Source organism: Callospermophilus lateralis, chromosome 15 (assembly GCF_048772815.1).
Source record: "Callospermophilus lateralis isolate mCalLat2 chromosome 15, mCalLat2.hap1, whole genome shotgun sequence".
NCBI classification, from domain to species: domain Eukaryota; kingdom Metazoa; phylum Chordata; class Mammalia; order Rodentia; family Sciuridae; genus Callospermophilus; species Callospermophilus lateralis.
In genome coordinates, this window is record NC_135319.1 from 29,392,119 (window position 1) to 29,415,539 (window position 23,421).

A 23,421-nucleotide genomic window follows, 5' to 3' on the forward strand; every position below is an offset into this window, starting at 1 on the left:
ACATTTTCTTTATCCATCATCCACTAATGAACATGTAGGCTAGTTCCATATCTGACTATTGTGAATTCTGCTGTTATAAACATGCACATATTACTGTAGTATGATGACTTTAATTCTTAAGTATAAATACCAAAGAGGGGTTAACTGGGTCACTCGGTAGCTCCATTCCTTGCTTTTTGAAGAACATGAATATTGATTTCCACAGTGCTTGTAGAACTTTACAATTCTACCAATAGTATACAAGTGTTCCTTTTTCTTCACATCCTCTCCAGCATTTATTATTATTTGGATTTTTGATGACTACCATTCTGACTGGTATGAAATAAAATCTCAATGTAGTTTTGATTTGCATTTCCCTAATTGCTAATGAAGTCGGACATTTTTCTTATATTTGTTGTCCATTTGTATTTCTTAAGAAGTGTCTATTTAATTCTTTTCTCCATTTATTAATTGGGTCATTTGATGTTTTGGTATAAGGTTTTTGGAATTCTTTATATAGTCTAGATATTAATCCTCTGTCAAAATAGTAGCTAGCAAAATTTTTCTCCTATTCTTCAGGTTTTGCTTTAGATTCCTAATTGTTTCCTTTGCTGTGCAGAAGCTTGTAATTTTATGTCATCCCATTTATTAGCTCTTGGCATTATTTCTTGAGCTTTAGAGATCCTATTGAGAAAGTTATTTCATATACCTATATGCTGGAGTGTTGACACTATGTTATCTTCTAGGTGTGGAATGTTGACACTATATTATCTTCTAGGAGTGGCATAGTTTCAGATCTAATTAATAGGTCTTTGACCCATTTTGAGTTGATTGTTGTGCAGAGCTACACCCATTTTTAAACTACCTTTTGTCTGAGATATTCTGGAACTTACTCTCAAATTCTGTGTCCTAGGTAAAATGTATACACAAAGACACACAGTTTAAAGGCAGTTTGGGGTTTATCTGGTCCATTCTCTTTTATAGGTGTGGTGATTGATGTTTAAAAAAGATTAAATGGCTCATCCAAGTCATAAAACTAGTCATTGACAGATTTAGAAGAAAAGGTCAAGTCTCTTCTCCATTAAAGTTATTGAATATTTCAGATTTTGCAGTGACTCAGCCAAACTCTCCTAGTATGATGAAGAAATTTACAGTTCATAGAGTTTAACATTTCATAGCTGATTAATGATGGAACTGGATGACCACCCAAAATAATAGCAGCAACCAATCTGCATTTTACCTGAAAAAGCCATTAAAACTTTAATATTAAGATGTAGCCTTTGGCTCAACTCTTGAGTTCATGTAACCCTGTATTAGAGATAAACATTTAAAATAAATCAAAGGAACATTGTAGCTGAAATATTTTGGAATAGATAATGGTCTGTGCACTCAGCGAAAATTTTGTCCTTTGAAATAATTATAGAACTGATTAAACATAAAAAATTACATTCTACTCTTCTATACAATAAAAATCAGTGGTTTACAATGTATCGAGACTCTTTGAAATCATGGAAGGAATAAAATTTTTGTTTATGTCAAGCAAAATAATGTGATCAAGACTTATTGCTATTTAATCTCCATGAGTGTCCTTTTGTAGGCAACATTAACATATTTCATTTCAGATAAACAGAATATTTGGGTTGTCAATATAAAATAAATCATAGTAGAAAGTTGGTAAAGAGATGCTTTAATTTTCATACTTTTTATGTAAAATCCAGATGACTTTTGTAAACTAGTACATATGAACAGAAAAAAGAAAAAAATCAGTATTCATTTAATTCTTTTTTCCCCATTTTTCCAAGATTAAATGATTATTAAAAAAGCACGCCAACTGTATAGAAATCAACATTTTCTCCCAAAATTCTGTGCGTCGAGGACTACAGAAATGTCACTGTCCCTGCCCCACATCTTCAAATTAACATTCTCAGGTCACAACAATAAGTCTTCCCAAAGGGGACCTTCGGGAAAAACAAGCTATTTCCTAGGCTCATATTTCCCTCTTTCTGTAGCGTGCACCAGCAATCTATCCAAGAACTATACATTGGGGACTAAGGAGGGCATCCACCAGCAAGCCCACAGTTGTTGGCAGCCATAAGGTTAGATACAAGCACAAAGGGATACGTCAATATACTGGCAAAAAATCCTGTGACAGTTTGGGAGTAACTTTTCATTTCATTCATGGTGGAAACCTCGATGTCTGTGCATAGGTTTTGATGAGGTAGGCCAGTGAGTTACAGAGCCACAAGGAAATGATGTCACCTAGGAGGTGAGGAATTAGACCTGCAAAAAATTCCTAGAATGCCCTCTTCCTGATAGATGGTTACTACGGAGTCACAAAGTCCACAGTACTTGGATTCTCTGCCAATGAACTGTACCATAGATCTCAGAGTGATCACGTGGAAGGGGTGTGTGATGAGGGTAGCAGCAGAATGAGCGATCATCTGTCGAGTTGTCTCTTTGATAACTTAAAGGAAGACGAGCCTTCTTTTGGTACATTTGCAGGTCCTAACTCCTCAACCTTGTCTAATTTCTGGTAATGCTGTAAAACTTTACCACGGACAACAGTTCCAAGGCCTCCTGAACACAGTCTTGGAGTTGAGCCTGTGAACAACCCATGCCTCCCATCCATGCTTGCAATGTGCTGAGCGTAACAAGAGAGACCAGGAAGCTGACATACTTGCCACCCAAGAATATTTTGTCCTATTGTTGGGGCAAGAGGCTCATATCCCACCTGGACCAGCACTTTCACATACATGATCGGCTGAGATAGGATGGTGAGACCAGAGCCCAGGAGCACCTGACTGGCTGATTCTGCCATGGTGGCACCCCTGGATGGACAGACAGACAGATCCAGCCACCAAGCGACAGAGTTGGTTGCAGATCACATGCCGGGGCCACGGGCTCCACTGGCCCACTCCTCATTTAATTCTTATGTCAGGCATATTCTAATGTATTTTTATGTATTATACCATTTAATCCTCTAAACAATATTATTTTTCTTATTTTTATTTGAGGAGTCTGTACCATGTAGCAAAATATAAGTTTGTATATGCCTCTTCTTACATTGAACTTTAGCTTGCTTTAACATGAAGCTTGAATACTAACTCTCAAATTTAAGCATAAATCAGAATCCTATGGAGGGTTTTTAGGAATGATGATTGCTGGCTTTACCCTCAGAGGTTTTAATATCATAGATGTGTGTGGGGGGGATTCTAATAATTTGAATTTCAGATAAATGCCCTAATAATGACAATTCTCTGGACACCATACTCTGGGAACTATTGACTCAGAGTATTTACTGTGCCTTTCTAGAAAGGGTAAACTGGAGCTTGAGGAAATTTTTTGTGTATCTTTGTGGAAAATTTCAACAATATGCATATGCAGGGAGAAAGAACTACTATGTGAAAACACAACCATTTAACATCACCTCATTTTATATATTATGCTTTTTGTCCCACATTTCTTTCATTTCCCTTCTGTTTTCCTTTATAATGTGTTTATTTTTGTTCTTATCCTTTTCTTCTTGAAGTCTTTCTGAAGTTAAATTCAGATGTCATTCCACTCATAAAGACTTTACACGAATTTCTAGGTGAAATTTTTTTTTCTACTTCCCCCCCCCACCCACCCAGCAAAGAGCATACCATTAATACAAGTGCATTTAAAGTGATCCTTATCCTAAATTCTAATGAGTATCCAGACCTGGAAACCTCCAAATCTAATTCAAATACCTTTCTTTACAGTGTAGGAAATCTGAAAGGGACTTTCTTGAGGTCACTGAAAATACTGGTTAAATGGCTGGAATTAGATGTTTTATCTTCTAACCTATATCTTTTTAAGTACTTTTTTTTGGTAAAAAATTTAAAAACTAATTTAAAGAGAAATAAAATGAAATTGTATAATATAATTAAGAAGTGATAGTAATCAGAGTATTTTTTGTGTTACTTTTGGATTTTGTTACAAAGATCTCAAAAATTAACAAATAAATGAGCATGTCTATGGAGACAATTATCAATATTTTGTGATATACTAGAAAGTTAACAGAATTCTTTGCTTTAGTTTCTATTTAACCATATAGTTGCTGCCAGTCCTAGAACAAATTACTTAACTTCTTTAAGCTTCAGGTTTTAACCTGGGCAATGAGAATATCCATAATATTTATCTGAGAACACAGACTTAGATCTTAATATTATAACACCAGCAATAACATAACAAATGGAAAGTGTAAAAAGGACCATTAAAGTGTTTCTTTCACTTCCTTATTCATCAGTTTTAGGAACTGCAAATGATTGTAAATATTACCATTTAAGAAAGTTTTGGGGCTGGGGATGTGGCTCAAGCGGTAGCGCGCTCGCCTGGCATGTGTGCGGCCCAGGTTCGATCCTCAGCACCACATACAAACAAAGATGTTGTGTCTGCCGAAAACTAAAAAATAAATATTAAAATTCTCTCTCTCTCTTTCTCTCTCTCTCTCTTTCTCACTCACTCTTTTAAAAAAAAAAGAAAGTTTGGATGATTATCATAGGTTGATTATTATTATGGTTGAATTCATGGGCAGATTATCATAGGTTCTAACACTGCAGTGTTCTAAATCTGCTTTAAGGCCTTAATTGTTATGTCTGACTTATTTCTAGTCACAGATACGCACACACACACACACACACACACACACACACACAACTGGTTTCCAGATTACTCTTCAGTTTTCTAACATTACTTATTCTTTCTCATTCATAGTTTCATACACATGTGTGAATCCAGTTATCCCATTTCTGGTTTACTGAGAGCTCTAACCATAAAATTTTATGTTAAGATAAAAATGCTTAGATTAGTAATGATAAATGAAAGACCTTAACATGATTGGTCTTAATTTCATTAATCTTGACAAAATTGGATATTTTTATATATTAAAACATGTGTCTTAGATTTTTCTCTAGCATTTATAATTTAGGTTAGGAGAAATTTCAAGTAAGCAAGCAAGCAAGCATGGAAGTTGCCAGTTTATAATTAGCCTAGGAAGTCTAGCTTCCTTGTGTGTTTTTTTTTTTTTTTTTTTTTTTTTTACATTATTAAACAAAAGCATGAGTAAATCTGTACCATCACATGGTAGAAAGGAAACTGTCCTCTTTGGGTTTTCTTTACATTTGTAAGGTAAATTTAGGTTCATTATCCTGCTATATTTTTTTTTTTAAAAAGAAGAAAGAAAAAACCTACAATGCATCGCTACCTATAAATATGATAATAAAATTAGAGAAATGTTTAATGTCTTTATACATTCTACCTGAAGACTAGTATGTGCCTGCTACAACTAATCTACCTATGCTACTTAAGCTAGCATGGTAATGCAATATCATGTAGAAAATGTATTTATAGTATTATCTAGATTTATGAGATCAAAACATAAGACTCTAAAGAAGTATGTGTCAGTGTGTTTGGTATTTAGTACAGTTGATTTTTCAGACAAACATTCCTTCTTCCACAAAATATTTCATTGCATTGGTAGAATTAAAGGCAGTGTTGAGGTCGCTCCCTATTATAGTGTCCCTATCATTCCTTTCAATACAGTAGAAACATCTCTCTCTGGCCTGATCATCCATGTAGAGGATAGGAAAAGATGACAAAGTGGAGAATTCTGGGGAGATGAAACAAAGGATGGCCTTTTAATGTTTGAAGTGTATTACTTACAAAAGCTAAATTTATCCCAGTTTTTCAAAATACATTCGAGTAGATTTTCATCGAAATTCAGTTGTTTCACATAAAACATAGCTTACATGATATCAAGATTTGCAGCAAGCTGACATCAGACAGCTTATCACTATACAAGTTGACAAAACTGAGGTCTAACCAGAGACCTCAGGATTTCTACCAGAAGACCCAGGCCAGACATACTAAACTAATATAGCCAGACAAAGCAAACTTTGGTTTCATATATGAGCTCGTATTCAAAATCACAATGAGATACTCTGACTTGCACTGTACCTAGAATGAGAATCAGCAGGGTTTGATTTCTGAAGATGGTAAGTCAAAGTGAAAGATAGCAGTAGACAACCCTGAAAGCTAAAAATGCACTGTATGACTAATTCTGACCAGCAACCCTTGGAACCTTGCCTAATATATTATTAGAGAGAGACTGGGATAGATAAATTTCTCCCTAAGGGGGGAAAATGATTTCCTGTCAGTGATTGAATCCATATAGAGGCAGTCTGGCTCTGACAATCTGTCACACAGTGTGAGTATCTTAGAATTGGAATGTTCCGGGAGTTGGCCCACTTAAGAACATTTCATACTTGGAACCAGTTATTTTCAAGATGAGATTGATACATGGTTACATAAATTACTCAACAATGGCAGTAGGAAAACTAGGCTTAATAACTACAATAATGTTTTGATATAAGTGATTAAAGATGGATTTCTGACATATCTGCTTGGTTAGCATTCTTCCTACTCACTGAGAACAACTGAAGAATTACTCCTAGAGTGAAGTTTAGTGAATAGAATAATCAGTCCATACATTTTCAAAGTTTTGAGAGTTATCACCTTTTAGTTAAAAAACTGAAACTATTACATTTGTATTTAATTGGTTAGTTGGAAAAATTAATTTCAGCTGTTACCTTGATATTAGTCTCCTTTCAGATGTTTCCTTGCTACTTTTCAATTACCTCATTTTCACAGTAAGTATATTTAAGGGAGAAAATTTTAAATAGCCTTTTGATTTCCTTTTTTTTTTTTTTTTTCATTTGCAGTTTGTGTGTTTCACTCCCATGACTTTTTCCTATGCAGCCTTTTACATTTGAGGAGACCCAGAGATTGAAATGTGGTGGGTGATAATGAAGTAACTAATATTACAAAAGGGTTCATGGGAAGAGCTCATTTTATTTCCTCCTCTAAAATGCACTCAGTGGTCAAATGAGCATTATTTCTATTTGATACATAATATAGCAAGTCTATATGCTAGAGGAGGTACACTATGAAAAGTGCCCCCCCCACCCCCATTCACATTCTAATCCACATGATCTCCTTTTTCTTATTTTGGATGTCAAGAATTTCATCTGTTTTAAACTTATTCAGTGACCAAAAATATCCCTTAAGGTTTCACTTTTATGTTGTAACACTTGAAAAATGAGTGACTAGAGCTCAGCATGGAAACCCTTTTAGCCTGATGGATGAACCCAAGAGAGGCCAGAAAATAAATAGACGTGAGAAAGACTTAAAGTATTCAATTTCATCACTTCTCTAAGAGGAAGGCCCTGAAGATGCTGGGTTAGGTCAACAAAAGAGTGCTTTGGGCTTTTCTGATGAGTTATCCATGATAAATGGACTACAAGAAGTGTGAAGTTCTATGTGGAAGAGGCATTTGTCACATCCCCTTGCTAGGTGCAAGGTCTCTTTCTTGAAAGTTCTATTTTCTACCTGTCTCCTCTTCTCCTCTGTCCTTTTCTGCCCACCTGATTCCCCTGTTGTGAGCAATAAAACATTGATGTCAAACAAAAATTTTAGAATTAGGTGAATATAATATACCAATCAAAGGTAGAGACACAGGCAAACAGGACTCACTTCTCTCTTGCTTTTTTTTTTTTTTTTTTTCCTTTCATCTCATTGCCTACTATCTGGCATGCTGTTTGTCTCCTAATTATTTGTTGTCCAATTCACTACAATGAAATATACCCTAAGTACCTAGGTTTGCATGTTTCTTCCGTGCTATATCTCAAAACCTGGGACAGTAGTAGATACAGAGGAGAGATTCTCTATTTTCTCAATGAATAAAAGAATGGATGGATGAATCTGACTAAAATGGAATCTTATTGCAAAAAGGAAAGAACAATTATTATCTAAAATAATACACACAAAAGTGGAGATCATTATACAGAATAACTATTACAGTTAAATGTGATATAATGAACAATTTATATGACACAATGACTCATTTGGCAAAGAAAATCTAAATTCCAATTTTCAAGATAAAATAGTTTTAAAATATTAATTTACGTGTAAACACAAAGTCTATTAGCTTTCCAGAAAGACTAGATTTGTTAAAAAATAGAAAAAGCGTAAGCCAATAGTGTAGAATTTAATTATTGATGGATCTATTGCTTTAATAATAGCAACTACTTGAGGGTTTGATTGATTGTTTTTGTGGTGCTATATATTGAACCCAGGGCTTCACAAATGCTAGAAAAGAACTCTAAGGCTGAGCTATATTCTCATTTCAAATTTTTGAGATTTTGACTGAGTGTCAGCTAATACAGAGTCAGATTTGAAATGACCTCATAGAAAATTTCAAATGTTTATTTTTATTTCAATATAGAATGGACATTCTGGCACATAAAACACTATAATACACATCATGGGAAACATAAAAAAAAAAAAACTCAGCACACAGAATTATTAAGTCCTGAAACAAAACTAAACAATTTTTGCATCAGCGTTTTCCAACCAGTAAATTTTATCATTTTATAATTTATAGAAAATGCATCTACTTTTTCAAAGACCAGGAAATAAAGTATGTAAGTAGTAAGCACTAGGCATCCGCTGTGTGATTAATTTTACTTCAAGCCCTAGAAGGTATAAGAATTAAAGGGACAGAAGCTTTTGAACCCAGCGACTCTAATAAATCTTAGATAACTCACTTCACAATGCAGGCTTGATTTAGTGGATTGAGGCTGCCTGAAGAAGATCTGATATATGAGAAGGGGCTTCTTGTGATATTCAAGGACAAAAGCAAAATCATAAAATTGATTCTCCGTCATATTCGAAGGAGTAGAAGGTTTCAAGTAAAATCCTTTAGTTCAAGTTATTTTTCTTATGAGAAAAATACCCATTCTTTAGTTCTATGCAATACATAAATATAATTCTACAACATAGATAAAAACAGCCTATACATGCACATAAAACTCAAATAATTCCTATACAGGCAATAGAGTTTCTGATACTTAATATTATTCTTTCAGCAAATTTAACATAAGATCTTCAAAATTAGTGATGAGAATTTTCAAATGAGGTTTCAATACTGTTTGGGTTGTAATTTCTTTTCCTTTATGTTATTTTATTTTAGTACTGAGAATTAAATGCAGGGACACTTCACCACTGATGCTACATATCCCACCCCTTTTTATTTTGAGACAGGGTCCTACTAAACTGCTTAATACCTCTCTAAATAATGCTAAGGTTGGCCTCAAAGTTGCAATCCTCCTGCCTCAGCCTCCTGAGTTGCTGGAATTACAGGCTAGGCTTGAGATGCGATTTCTTAATAACCTATATGCAGCAGTCTTAAAAACTTAAGCAAATATTTCTGGCTTCCCTCCCCACACACATACACATATACAGCTCACCCTTCTTCCAGATAATATCATACATATTGTTGGGTAAAACTATATAATCAATCCTAGCTAGTGAGTAAAGGTTCAGGTCACTTCCAGGCCATAGCTTTTAAATACTGAAGTGGAATCCTCCTGAGGATACCATTGTTCTGGCACCATCATGTGATGAAACCCTGTGATGTTAGCAGAGTGATGTCACTGACTTGGAAATTTCCATCCAAATTCCTGTCACCAAAATATGATGGACGTCATAAGAATCTGTAATAAAACTTTCAAAAACTTTTCAAAAATCTTAGTCTTTAAAGTTCGTGTCATATATAGAACAATTTGAAATAGGTGACAGTTGAGGTCAAATAACATCCTCATACTGTAAACACGTTTCCACATACTGTCTATTAGTATCAACATTTATTTTTCTTTTTTTAGCTTTTGGTGGCAACTTTGAACCAGCATGTCCCTTTGTTTAGGGTTTCGTATTTTGAGTTTCCTAATTGTCCCTCATTCTAACATCTCTTCCCAGATGAAGAGGATACTCTTTCAGTGGAACTGCAATCAAGCAAATTGTGATTGTCTACAGAATACAAATCTTGGGAAACTGGAACATGTTCATGTGTGTGCATGGGGGGGTGAGGTGAGATATAACATGTAATTTTTTCTTATTTTGGTAGTACTTGTTTTGAAAGTCTAACAAATCAAGCCCGTTTTATACAGCTTGGTTAAGTTTGGGAATTAATGTGTATTACGAGCTAAACAGACATTTTATGGGATGTCCTGGGAACCCAACCATCATTTTTAATATTGTTTCTATGGGAAAACGCATTCCAAGTTCCAAACAATTGATTCACAAATTAGCTTCTGGAACACTACCAGCTTTTAAAATATGGACTTCTGTATGGCCAAATGAGTAGAGCATAGAAACAAAGCGATAATGCCCAGGTTTTCTATCTTCTGCGTGCAAGCATGGTAGCTTAATAATGATAAGACTATCTGTCTGAGCAGCCTGGAAAATATATATTTACTCAGAACTCACTTATGAGATTAAAATTTTTCTGTCAATTTCTGCTACATAATTCATAGCTCTGTGGGAGGAATTTGGCTCTAGAAATGATAAAGAAGAAGTGACAGAATATATGGTATTATGATCCTGACCACAGTACATTCCTGTATTTTTATCACAGAGGTCTGTGCTTGGACAAATATCTCTAATAGATTGCTACTATAAGAGAAAGCAGATTGAGATCACTAATTGACATCTTACTAACCCCTTAATAAACTTATTCATCTCACTGAAACACAGAGATATGACCACTGATGTACACAAATATATGTATAAATATATAAATTTGCACATTGATGAATACATACTTATATGTATATACTTACATATATGTATATATCATATACCTGGTAGAGATATATGTTGTAATATTAGGTTGCACAAATCTGTCTGATCATGATATTCTGTTGTAAAGATATTGATGATTAGAGGAAATAAAGACACCAAGTGAGATTGAAATGAATGCCAGTCATTTTGAGTCATAACATGGATATATTTAATATATAACATATATTAAGGTAAAAGTTTGACATTTTCCAAACAATCATAGTTGGTATGAAATTTTTGCCTATGTAAGATATCTAGAAATTAGAGAAATTAGTAATTACAGCTCTCTGAAATATCTTTAGTTTTGAACCGGGCAATACTGGCATATTTACAGAATGGAAGCAACCCTGAAAAATAATTGAGTCTATTACAGGTTGTAAAGAAAATCCAGGATTCCACTGTCCACTGAACATGCTAATTGAATCCGACCTTGCAAAAAGATAAAGCAAAGAATGCTTTCTCTAATTGCAAAGGTCCTTGGCTGGGTACATATTCCTATTTATCATTTCACAGTTGATTGACCCATAGGGTTTCACACAGATCCTCTTTCGTAGGGAAAGATTCTTAATTTGCAAAATAAGCCCATTACTTCTTTATTGATGCCTCATAAAGTGCTTTGGAATGAACCATTGGGGAAGGAAGGTCCAATTTATTTCAAGGGGATTTTTAAAATTTTCTAGGTTATGGATAACCTGAATGGACAAGTTTCAGAGCCAGTGACCACTGTTTAAGTACTTTTCAAGATAAATACCAGAAGGAAGAAGTGTATCACTTACATATGGCGACAACAGTCACTTTCTACAAGTTGTCTGGGTAAAGAGAAGTTTTAGTGGATAAAGTATAATTCCAAATAGTTAAAGTTTTAGGATGGTTACATCACATTGGGAGCTTCATATATTAAAAACTGAACAATTACTAGGATATAAAAATAACCAAAATGCATTGGGGTTTATAGGCCAATTAGTACCAACATCTCCTAAACTTCCTTTTTGGGCTATTGGAATACTTAGGAAGAACTATTTGAGCTTTGAGTCACTGTGAGGAGCAACTTCAGAAGAAAATACCAGTAATTATACAGCAGAAGTTAGTATTATTAACTGAAAAGTGTACCAGCTCACATTGATCAAGAACAGCATTGCACATCATTAGAATAACTAACTATTTGGACTAAGGATGCAGAGATACTGTTGTTTCTATGACAGAACTTGTATCTTCTTTGGCCAGCAGGTAGGGTTGTGCAGTGATGCCTCAGGGGACTTTAAGATTTTGGAACATTACTATGGAAATTCCACCTATCACAATATGATGATCATAGGTCACATTATAATCTTTCTTCCTTTTTTATTAGCATTCCATATAAAATTCAGTGATTAGAGTATAAATGGAGAGTCATGGCTTTAATATTCTATGTTAGTACTCACATATTGAGCCAATAGAATATAGTACATGTCAAGAAGATAGTTGGGAACATTCTTTACATATTGATTCCAATGATAAACACCTAATGGAATCTGTAAAGAGTAACATATTTTAAAAAATTAAAAAGAAAATGTTTGCTTATTTTGTGTATTTCAACTGTAGAAGATAATTTTATATAAATGACTTCTACAATATAAACTATTTCTTGACATAACTAGACCTAGATCAAAGCCTCGAATGTTTAACATGTTCAGGCACCATGCTGGTATATAAAATACCAAGATGAGGTTATTATGATACATAATTTAAGTGTAACTTATGTGCCATTGATTTAAGCAAATAGTGTCAAATTTTCTGAAGTTTTCTGAGCTCAATTAAAAGCTGTAACTCTTTGCTCAGTTGACCAGTTTATAGTTGACCTTTACAAAATTGTAGATATACTTAACTGATAGAATATCACATGTTCAATCACTTCTTGACTTTTTGGCTATGATCAAAGGTAGAAATATCACATATTCAAAACTTAAACTTCCTATGCATAAAAAACAGAAAACATTCCAGGTACAGTGGCACACACCTCTAATCCCAGGGGTTTGGGAGGCTGAGGCAGGAGGCTTGCAAATTTGAAACCAGCCTCAGAAATTTAGTGAGGCCCTAAACAACTTAGTGAGACACTGACTCTAAATAAAAAAATTTAAGAGAAGGGTTGATGATGTGGCTCAGTGATTAAGTGCCGTTGGGTTCAATCCCCAGGACCAAACTAAACAGATAACAAAAAAACCCAACTCCATAACAAGGTTTATTTTGGGATCCAGGACATAAAACAAATTGTAAAAATAGGAAATAATGCTTTGAAAATAATGAACGAATTTTGTAGATAAATTCAGTATGAACTCATTTTCACTTCAATTATGAATATGTGTATATCTGCATAGAAAAAATTATTGTTTTAAACACAAATGCATGTGTATAATTAATAGTAAAATTACATATAGTTATCTTTTTGTTTTCTCTCAGATGTGACTAATGCATCATAAAATCTTTCAAAGCATATCCAGGATCTGACCAGTTTTTATCACTTTTGCTTCAAAACCAATAAGGTATAAATGATACACATCTGTCACTTTCAGTTATTTCAATAGGCTTTTAGGTGGTTTCTCTGCTTTTCCTCTACTCAAAGCAACAGCCAGAATTATCTGTCATGCAAGTGGGTACTCATATGATAGATAACAATTCTGCTGAATGTTTAGAAACAACAGACTAGATATATATTCTGTACTACAGGAAGGTATTTAACCAATAGTTATCAAAAACAGCAACAAAACAATGTAAAGAATATATATGACTGAAGCACTGTTAGGAAATCAAACAATACTGGGTATTTAGCAAAAAGGTAAACATGCTTCTCTAGGGACATAACATCTATTAACACATTAAAGTGCTAACTTGCTTGTGATGGAAGAAGAAAATCTGCATCGATATGGGAATAAAGGAGGAAACATTCAAGACACATGCATAATACAAAAGAAAAATTCGCAAGCAGAACCCAAAATTGATATTGTGCTAGAAACTGAAGACCAATTAACAACAATCCCTGAACCAGTGGTTTAAACAAAAATTGAGATGAGCTGGGCATGGTGGTATACATCTGCAATCTCAGTGACTCAATACACTGAGGCAGGAGTACTGCAAGTTTGAGGCCAGCCTCAGCAAATCTGTGAAGCCCTAAGCAACTTAACAAGACCTTAACTATTTTACAAAAAGTAAAAATGGCTGGGGATGCGACGACTCAGTGGTAAAGCATACCAGTGTTCAACTCTTACTACTAAAATTTTTAAAAAATTCATATATTTCTCCCTTTAAGAGTTGTTGTGAATTGATTTAGAAAATGTGTTTAAAAAGCCTAGTACAGCTTGGATTGTGGTAGTAAACATGTGATGGCTGTTATATTAATAAAATAACAAGCTTTGCTTTTTTTTTTTTAATCTCCATACTAGGCATTTCTATCAATGCTCTTTGTTTTTCTACATTGTTCCCTCTAAATTTAAGGAACCCTTAAAACTATTCATATTAAGCTGTGATTTATTTTGAGACATAAAGCTTTCTTGATTTTTATTAAAGATGGCTTAGGCTTTCCTAGTTCTGAGAGGGAGGTCATTTAGAATAGGTTCATTTTGTGTGTGTGTGTGGGGGGGGGTGTCTATATCCTCAGAGTTAAATTGATGAGGCTGGATTTGAACTCGCAAACCTCCTGCCTCAGCCTTCTGAGCCACTGGGATTATAGATATGGAACACTGAACACACCTAGGTTCCCTTTTAAGGGAAACAACCTGACTGAATCTTCATTATAAAACAAAAACAAAACACTAATCCTCAGAAAGACTTGGAAGCTGAGTGCTGGGTGATATGGCATAATATGATATCTGACTAGATTTCACTCTGATGATCTTGAGACTAGGGAATGAGATGACGAATAGACATCTGTCCATAATCCACAGTTCAGTCCATAATTAAAGCTGATCTGCTGCAGGTTGATTTTTCAGAAAAGCAAAAGCAGTCCTACCCCAGCCAGTCAACAATAACATGATGAGACAATCTTCTCTGATGGGATTCGCGCTGGATGAAAGCCCAGATAATACAATGCAGCATTTCCCTAAGCAGAAAGCTTGGCTCATTGTGCCTGAGGATGGCTGGATCAGACTCTCAATGGGAAGCAGCCCTGCCATGTTTGCTTTGGGGAGGCTGTCTGCAGAGGATTAAGAAACAACTGCTGCTCAGCAATTAACTCCTCCCAAATGTCAGACAAGGAGGCAACAGTGACCTCTTGTGCCACTCCCAGTACAGTTTCGCCATGTTCCAGCCAGTGTTTGCTTTTCCTAGGGCTTTTACTAGATATGTACACATTATTGCTTTTGGTCTCATGGGCCCTGCCGATAGGCAATTTCTCAGCAATCAGTAATTACCTGGAATGTACCTAGCATCCTTACAGAACAAAGCTCTAGGCAATGGTGTAGTATGGTATAGTATAGTAGAGCAAATGCTTACTATGCTATAAACAATTTTAATAAAGTTAGAAATGAAGAGGTAGAATCAAAGAAAAGGTGAACATAGACTATCGAAATGTAAGAAAATCAAGATTTAGCTTCTGCAGCGTAGCAATTCTAGGTGGTTAAACATATAGGTTCAATTTAGAAACACCAGTTGGACTCTTGCCTCTCTTCTTTCATTGCTACTTAACCCTACAAAATTAAATCTCTAACATCTTAGTTTTCTCAGCTATAAAATTGTGCTCAGTGATGCCAGAACAAAAATAATGACAATATCAATATAGAAATACTATCATAAAATTCAGTATGTAACAGTTTAATAAATATCATATTTATTACAATCATTAAAGATATTACTGATTACACGTACACATTATTTTATTTAGTAATAAATATTATAATAACTATTCCCACCATTATTTCTATTTGGTTGCTACAATTAGGCTATACTATGTTCAAGGCATGGTTAATAATTCTGCTCCCACAATACTATCTGCATTAAGAAGTATCTTTTTACATGACTATAAAAATGTGTTGGTGAATATATAGAGGAAAGGGAAACCTGGTGATGGGAATGGAAATTAGTATAGTCATTGAGTATGAAGTTTCCTCACAAAATTAAAATAGATCTCTCCAACCCATAAATCCCTTTTGAGTATATATCTGAAGGAAACAAAATAAAAATACTAAAAAGATACCTGCATGTCCATGTTTATTGCCACACTATTCACAACACCTAAGATATGTCTTCAGTTTAGGTGATTATCAACAGATAAATGGACAAAGAAAATGTTGTCTATATACACAACAGAGTATTCAGCCATAGAAAAGAATCAAACTCTGTCATTTGCAGCAAAATGAAAGGAACAGAAGGACATTTTGTTAAAGACAAGTAACTCTCTCATGTGTAGAAGCAAAAAAAGTTAACCTGAAATTGGACTAGTGATTACTGAGATGGGGAAAGGGTATGGGGTGATGATGGAAGGAAAAGGAGGCTGTCCTTGATAGGTGTTTGCTTTGTATGTGTGGAAATACAACATGGAAATCCATTAATATAAATTAGCATATGCTATTTTTTTTAAGTTCTTTGGGTATAGACCGAGGAGAGGGATAGCTGAGTCAAATGGTGGTTCCATTCCCAGTTTTTCAAGGAATCTTCATTCTGCTTTCCATATTGGCTGCACCAATTTGCAGTCCAACCATCAATGTATGAGTGTATCTTTTCCCCCACATCCTTGCTAACACTTGTTGTTGTTTGTCTTCATAATAGCTGCCATTCTGATTGGAGTGAGATGATATCTTAGAATAGTTTTGATTTGCATTTCTCTAATTGCTAGAGATGATAAACATTTTTTATATACTTCTTGATTGATTATATATCCTCTTCTGAGAATTATCTGTTCAGGTCCTTCATCCATTTATTGATTGGGTTATTTGGGTTTTTGGTGCTTAGCTTTTTGAGTTCTTTATGTACTTTAGAGATTAGTGCTCTATCTAATGTGTGAGGGGTAAAAATTTGCTCCCAAGATGTAGGCTCTCTATTCACCTCACAGATTGTTTCTTTTGCTGAGAAGCTTTTTAGTTTGAATCCATCCCATTTATTGATTCTTGGTTTAATTCCTATGCTGTAAGAGTCTTATTAAGGAAGCTGGGGCCTAATCCCATATGATAAAGATTAGGGCCTACTTTTTCTTTTATTATACGCAGAGTCTCTGGTTTAATTCCTAGGTCTTTGATCCACATTGAGTTGAGTTTCATGCATAGTGAGAGATGGGAGTTTAATACACAATAGCTAAACTATGGAACCAATCTAGAAGCCCTTCAGTAAATGAATGGATTAAAAATATGTGGGCTGGGGATGTGGCTCAACCAGTAGCGCTCTCGCCTGGCATGCACAAGGTACTGGGTTCGATGCTCAGCACAAAAAAAAAAAAAAAAAGGATGTTGTGTCCACCAAAAACTAAAAAATAAATATTAAAAAATTCTCTCTCTCTCTCTCTCTCTCTCTCTAAAAAAAAAATCATGTGGTATATATACACAATGGAATACTACTCAGCAATAAAAGAGAATAAAATCATGGCATTTGCAGGTAAATGGATGGCGTTGGAGAAGATAATGCTAACTAAAGTTAGCCAATCCCAAAAAATCAAATGCTGAATGTTTTCTCTGAAACAAGGTGACTGACTAAAAGTTGGGTAGAAAGAGGGGAGCATGGGAGCAATAGACAAACTCTATATAGGGCAGAGGGGTTGGAGGGGAAGGAGGGGGACAGGGGTTTAGCAAGGATGGTGAAATGTGATTGACATCATTATCCAAAGTACATTTATGAAGACATAAATTGGTGTGAATATATTGTGTATACAACCAGAGATATGAAAAATTGTGCTCTATATGTATAATAATTATTTAAAAAATAAAAATATGCTAATTAAAAATGATACCATCATATGGAATTCTCTCTAAATTCTACAATCCCCTTCTCAATTAATTCACCCTCAGTGTGCAGTGTGCTTTGCATCTACTAAAAGAAAAATGGACTAAGAAGAAATAGATTTCCTTTTGTTCTCCACTGTGTAAGTGAGACTTGGATGATGACATAATCAAAAACAAAGTAGTAAACAGCCATTGTTTCATTGTAGAAATAAGTAACATTTAAATTGTCTTACTTACACTTTCTGGCATGTACACAAAGTAAAAGCTACATGAGAGAGGAAATCTGACCAATTAATAATTACAGGAGACCATGATAAACAAAGTGATATAGCTATGAAATTACAATGAAAATTTAAAAGACACAGATAACATTATTTCATAATTTGTTATATTTAGATTAGAGGGAATGAGAGTATTTTACAAAGAAGAGAAAAAGGTGAAGAAAATTATGATCAGAGGAGATAAGATGAAATTCCATTTAAATTCAGTTAGAGATTTGTGTTGTAGTTGATGATTTGGCATAACATATTTTGTAGACATTTGTATAAGTATTGACTTTGATTTCTTGTTTTCTTTGTTCCTCATTTCTGTAGTCATTAGTTGGTAGTTTTTTGATAACTCACATACTTTTGTAGGTCAGGACAAGTCAATTGCTCTCAGATACTGGACCTGAAGTGCTTGACAAACAAAACTATGCCTGTTATATTCAATCATATCTGGAAGGGAGTGCAGGTAGGTATTTGTAAATATGAAAAGAAGTGTCAACAAATATATCTGAAAGAGAAGATTTCATTCAAATTTTGGATGTCACAAGCACATATTTAAAAAATAAAAAAGTAATTGAGGTTTTGTAGGGGATCCAGTTATGTTAATAATGGCTTTAAAATAGAGAGGTTGATAAATGGAAGAATGATTGGAATATAAAAGAACATTTAAGAGATAAATATTTAAAAATCCAAGTAATATTTCATGAATGTTCAACTACTTAAAGCCTATGAGGATAAAAAAAAATTATAGATCCAGAAGAACAGGGGACCTTAGGTTTTCACTTTTATTTGAGAAAATGTCAATTACGTTTACTCTGGGAGATTATGTTGCTACATACATGTCTTTAAACTTGATTTCTATCAAAAGCTTTATACAATAATCACAACACATACACACAGACACACACACATATACATACACACAAATCTAACTGAGTTAGTGGCCTGAAAAATTAAAATGCAACAACAACAACAACAACAACAAAAATACCAGCCACCTTCAAGTTGTAGAACAAAGAATCATGAACATTATAAGCAATAATCATCATGTAGCAAATATATCGTCAATGGATAAACTGAAACTTTTATGAAAAACAAAGTGGTTTAGTTTGTTAAAATACATGTAGTCTCTATTTTAGTACCCCTATATTTATGTCTCTAACTCAGCACATTATGTCAATATCTCTATCAATTTATTACAAATCTTAAAATTAATTTATTATGTCAGTATCTCTATCAATTTTTATAAACAACAATTAAAATTAACTTAGATTTATACATTTATTGACATGTATTTGTTGGACATTTACTATTTGTCTCACATTCAAGTCCCAGCAACCTAGGAATAAACAAAGGAGACACAGGCCTCCATCTTCTTGGACCTTATGTTCTAGAACAGAAATAATTATCTAACAGATTTGAACAGGAAGGACAATTCAAATGTATATTAAAATGATGCCATTGTGTTCTCAATTTAGACTTTTAAACAAGGACTGTGATACATTTAGAAGAACAGATTAATTCTGAGCCCGAGCAGGAGAGAACATCTATAAGTACAAAGTTTTATACTTGTATCTATATATCTATCCTTATATGTATCTATTTATGATCAGATTTAAGCAGAAGAGACTTCCTTCCTCAAATAGTTCAGTTTTAGAGCATTTTGGCCTTATCTTTATAATCCAGATTTGACACTTAAAATGTTTTAAAAATTATCTTTTAAATTACAAATCTCCTTTTTTACCAAGTGTTGGGATTGCACCACTTCTTTTAGGCTCAGCAGTTTGTTCAATTTCTGAATCAGAGTTAGACATGAAATATCATATTAATCTATTAGAAATAAAGCATTCAGTGAAGAGTAGCCCAGTGTCTATCCAGCATGAAGTTAACCCATATTACAAAGTGGCAGTCAATAAAAATCATGTTTCTGTGGCCATTTGCTCAAAACGTGCAATAGGAAAATGTTGCACAGATATCAGAATGAGGAAATACAACTGCTCTCAAGGGACAGGGGATAGTGCAGACCTGGCAGCGTCTGGGATTTCTCAGAAAGTGGCACTCAAACAGTAAGATAGATATAATGGATGAAATGATTTTCCTCATCTCCTGAAAACTGTAATGTGGCAAAATATCACACCCAACAAATAAATACTGTGGGGGCAGCCAGTTAAAAAAATACTAATAAGAAAGATACATTTTTAAGCTTATATCATTCTTGATAATATATTTTTAAATGTATAATATATAAATGTAAAAAATTTAAATACTTAAACAATGGTTACATAGTATTTAATTTTTAATAAGATGTTTTTCACACGACAGTATTATCTTCCCTCTGTAAGAATGCCTTTGTATTAAAGCATGGTTTGTCATTAAGAGGATAGAAATTGGATTAAATTTAAAAAGCCAACAGGGACCAACAAAAAACCAAATGTGTGATTTCTCAATAGAATCAGGTGTTTAGGTTGGTATTCTTAAGAATATTGTTAAGTTCTAGCAAAACTCCATGGGAAGTAGTACTAAATATTATTCAAAAAGTATAAATGCACATTGTATTTTATCCACACTGGTATTTTTAGTGTTTATTTTTCTATATGTAAACTTGTACACATGGAAATGACATACATTTGCATATATGCACACATACATTGCATAGTCATGCATATGTATATATGTATCATATATGACAGACATATGTATATGTGTATATATGCATACAAAAACAAAGATGTACACTGCAAAAATTTCAATGACAGAAATTATTAGTGAAAATCTTGAAAACTCCATCAAAATCAGTCCTGTTAAATTAATTAGGATATGTTCATATAGTAGAACATTGTGCAAAACAAAGAAACAAAAAAGAAGAGGAAAGTCGTTAGAAATTAGTTATTTAACTCAAATTGTTAAATTTCTCTGTATATATCTTTTTAAATTTGTATTTTTGAAGTTTGTGATAGTATAACTTAAGATATTTAAGAACAAACTGATTGATAAAAGAGAAAATCAGCACTCACTCCTTTACTTAGGTATCACCTATAGTCTAACTTTTTAACCTTACTTGTTATTTTACTATGAACATTCTGACAGAGAACAATGCACGAAGGTAGCAAGGGACTTTTTTGAGGAGAAGGCACTCATCTTGTAGTAACTCCAGTGGAGATTTGACTCCATTCCACAGTTAAATTTTCCTATACTCCATACTTCAAATGTGTCCAGAAAATAGATGGAACAGTAGCATGATAGGCTTATCTGAAATCAACTTTGTCCATGTCTCTTTCTTAGGAAGCAAGGAGCAAATGAAGAATCATCTTTTAGATCTCTATAAAAGGCACTATTTTAAGGATATTAGTATTTAATAAATGCAGAGAGATATTTTTGTGGAATCAAATACACAGTTACTGTCAGGTTAGCATAAACAGTTAAGAATCCTGAAGTTCAATAAAGGTTTTCAAAGAAAGTGCTTAACCAGAAAGACCACTCTCATTTTCAGAAATCCAGCTTCACTCACTTCAATATTAAACTAATTGAATCAAAAGAATAAATGGTGTGTTTGTGTACAGTCGTGCATCTGTGTTTGAATATAGAATTTAATCTCTTTTTCTAAAGGAAAAGACAGAGTTTAGTATAGTGTATATTCAGTTGTAAAGTTTAAAAAGTGAGTCCTAGTCCAGCTCTGCTATATTCTGCCTGTGTGATATTAGATAAGCCATTTTAAAATTGTGCTCTGGGGAGAACTTTTGAGGGTCAGGCCCAAACCAACACTGTTTTGTAGTAGTCTAAAGTCCAGCTGAGTTCATTGTCAAGGAGACATTCATTAAACCTATTTATCCCTCACCTCAAAACTCAGCAGGGAGTATGGAAAATTTCCTTAATGACAGGAAATCAACATTGCTTTAGAGATCTCTAGGAGCAAATGGAATTAATAAGGTGTTGCTTTAAAAATGCTTAACTGAAACTAATTTTAAGTTGAAGCCCAACTTAAGTAAACTTTATCTATGTACATACAGAAGATAACCCAGAGGTTATCTGGCAAGACATTAATAAAGGAACCTTCTATTACACAAATGATGGGTTTAATAAAGAAATTCATTTTCAGACACTTTATTTTTACCTGTAGTTTAGATAAACCTGAAGATATTTGTTAATATACACTATTTATATTACTTATTAAAATCACTTAATATTAATAATATTTCTATTTTACACATAAATTCAGTACCCTTCATTTTTTCTTCAAGGTCACACAGTTGTGAGGGGTTGGGGGGTTCGATTCAGGATTTGATCCTGTTGAATAGACAGGACAGTCCTCAAAAAAAATCAAGAACAAACTCTTTTAGGTGGAAATTGATAATCTGCATAAATTGGTAGATTTTCTTGGACTTTTTAATTTTAATAGAAAAAAATACATAAATTAATTGTATAGTCACAGTCATGATACAGGAAATGTAATTACCACTTTAATTCTTCACAGTGATTAGTTCACAAGGGAAATAATCATCAACCCAAACTTACCAACTTCACGTTATTCATTATGAATGCCTTTATCATTTACCATTTGCTGTGAATTTATCTAATGTTGTACAGTAGTTGTATTTTACAAATTGACTCTTAGAAAAAATTAACTCCTGAAAGTAAGAATAAAATTATACAAAGTTTTGGCATAATAATTACTCTAAATTATTTTTATTATGAGTGTTATACGTGGGCCATCCTCTGCTGTGATGAACTATGCATTTTTCTTCCCCCTTGAGAAATTTATAGTGGGAAAATATATATATTTTTTTAAAAAGGGATTTGCTAGGCTTTTAGCTCAGTGTAAAACAAATGTGATTATCTTTTCTGGCACCAAAGTAATCTTTCCATAACATGTTAGAGGAAGAGGCTCCTTGAACACATCGTAAAACACTTATGGATATCCAACATTAGTCTACTTTTCCCCAGCACCAAGTAGTAAGCCACCTGACTCTGAAGCTTGAATCTGCTTCATCAAGAATGTTCTAAATGAAGAGAGAGAGGAAGCCATAGTTCAGAGTGTACACAGAATACAGAAGAATTACAGTCCTGAGATGTAGAGGCTGCATATCTTCTGAAAGTTTCCTCCTGCCCAAATTCATTTTTGGCTGTTTATGTCTCTACAGAAACAGCTTGAAAGGATTTGAACAAAAATAATTTTCCACAGAGTATTCTTTCTGCTGTGCTGTGGGGCACAAGTTCTAGAACTGTAAGACAAATCAATGTGGAGTGTTGACAGTGGTGAGCCATTCCCTGTATTACTTTTGAACAGGATATTATTCTGTGCCTATCAGCTAGACAAACCTAATAAAATTACCTAACATGTATTGAGCATTCACAGCTATATTCATTGCAGAGATGAGATGAGAGAAGATAAACAAATTCTAGTAACATGAGCAGGTGAGAGAATGAGCTTTCAGAGCTGAGTCTAACCAGTCAGATACAAATTCAGATCATTCTGATGCAAAGACAAAGCCCTAACACAGGATCAATATGGTCTCCTTTACTGTGTCTTTCTTTGCACTGTTCTCACAAGAATTCAGTTATTTCCTCACTGGAATACTTAG

The 23,421-nt window shown here is 33.8% G+C and overlaps 1 pseudogene; it reads right to left on the minus strand.

Moving 5' to 3' along the window:
• Positions 1–1,871: 1,871 nt before the first annotated feature.
• Positions 1,872–2,797, minus strand: LOC143381375 (mitochondrial carrier homolog 2 pseudogene; annotated as a pseudogene).
• Positions 2,798–23,421: the final 20,624 nt, after the last annotated feature.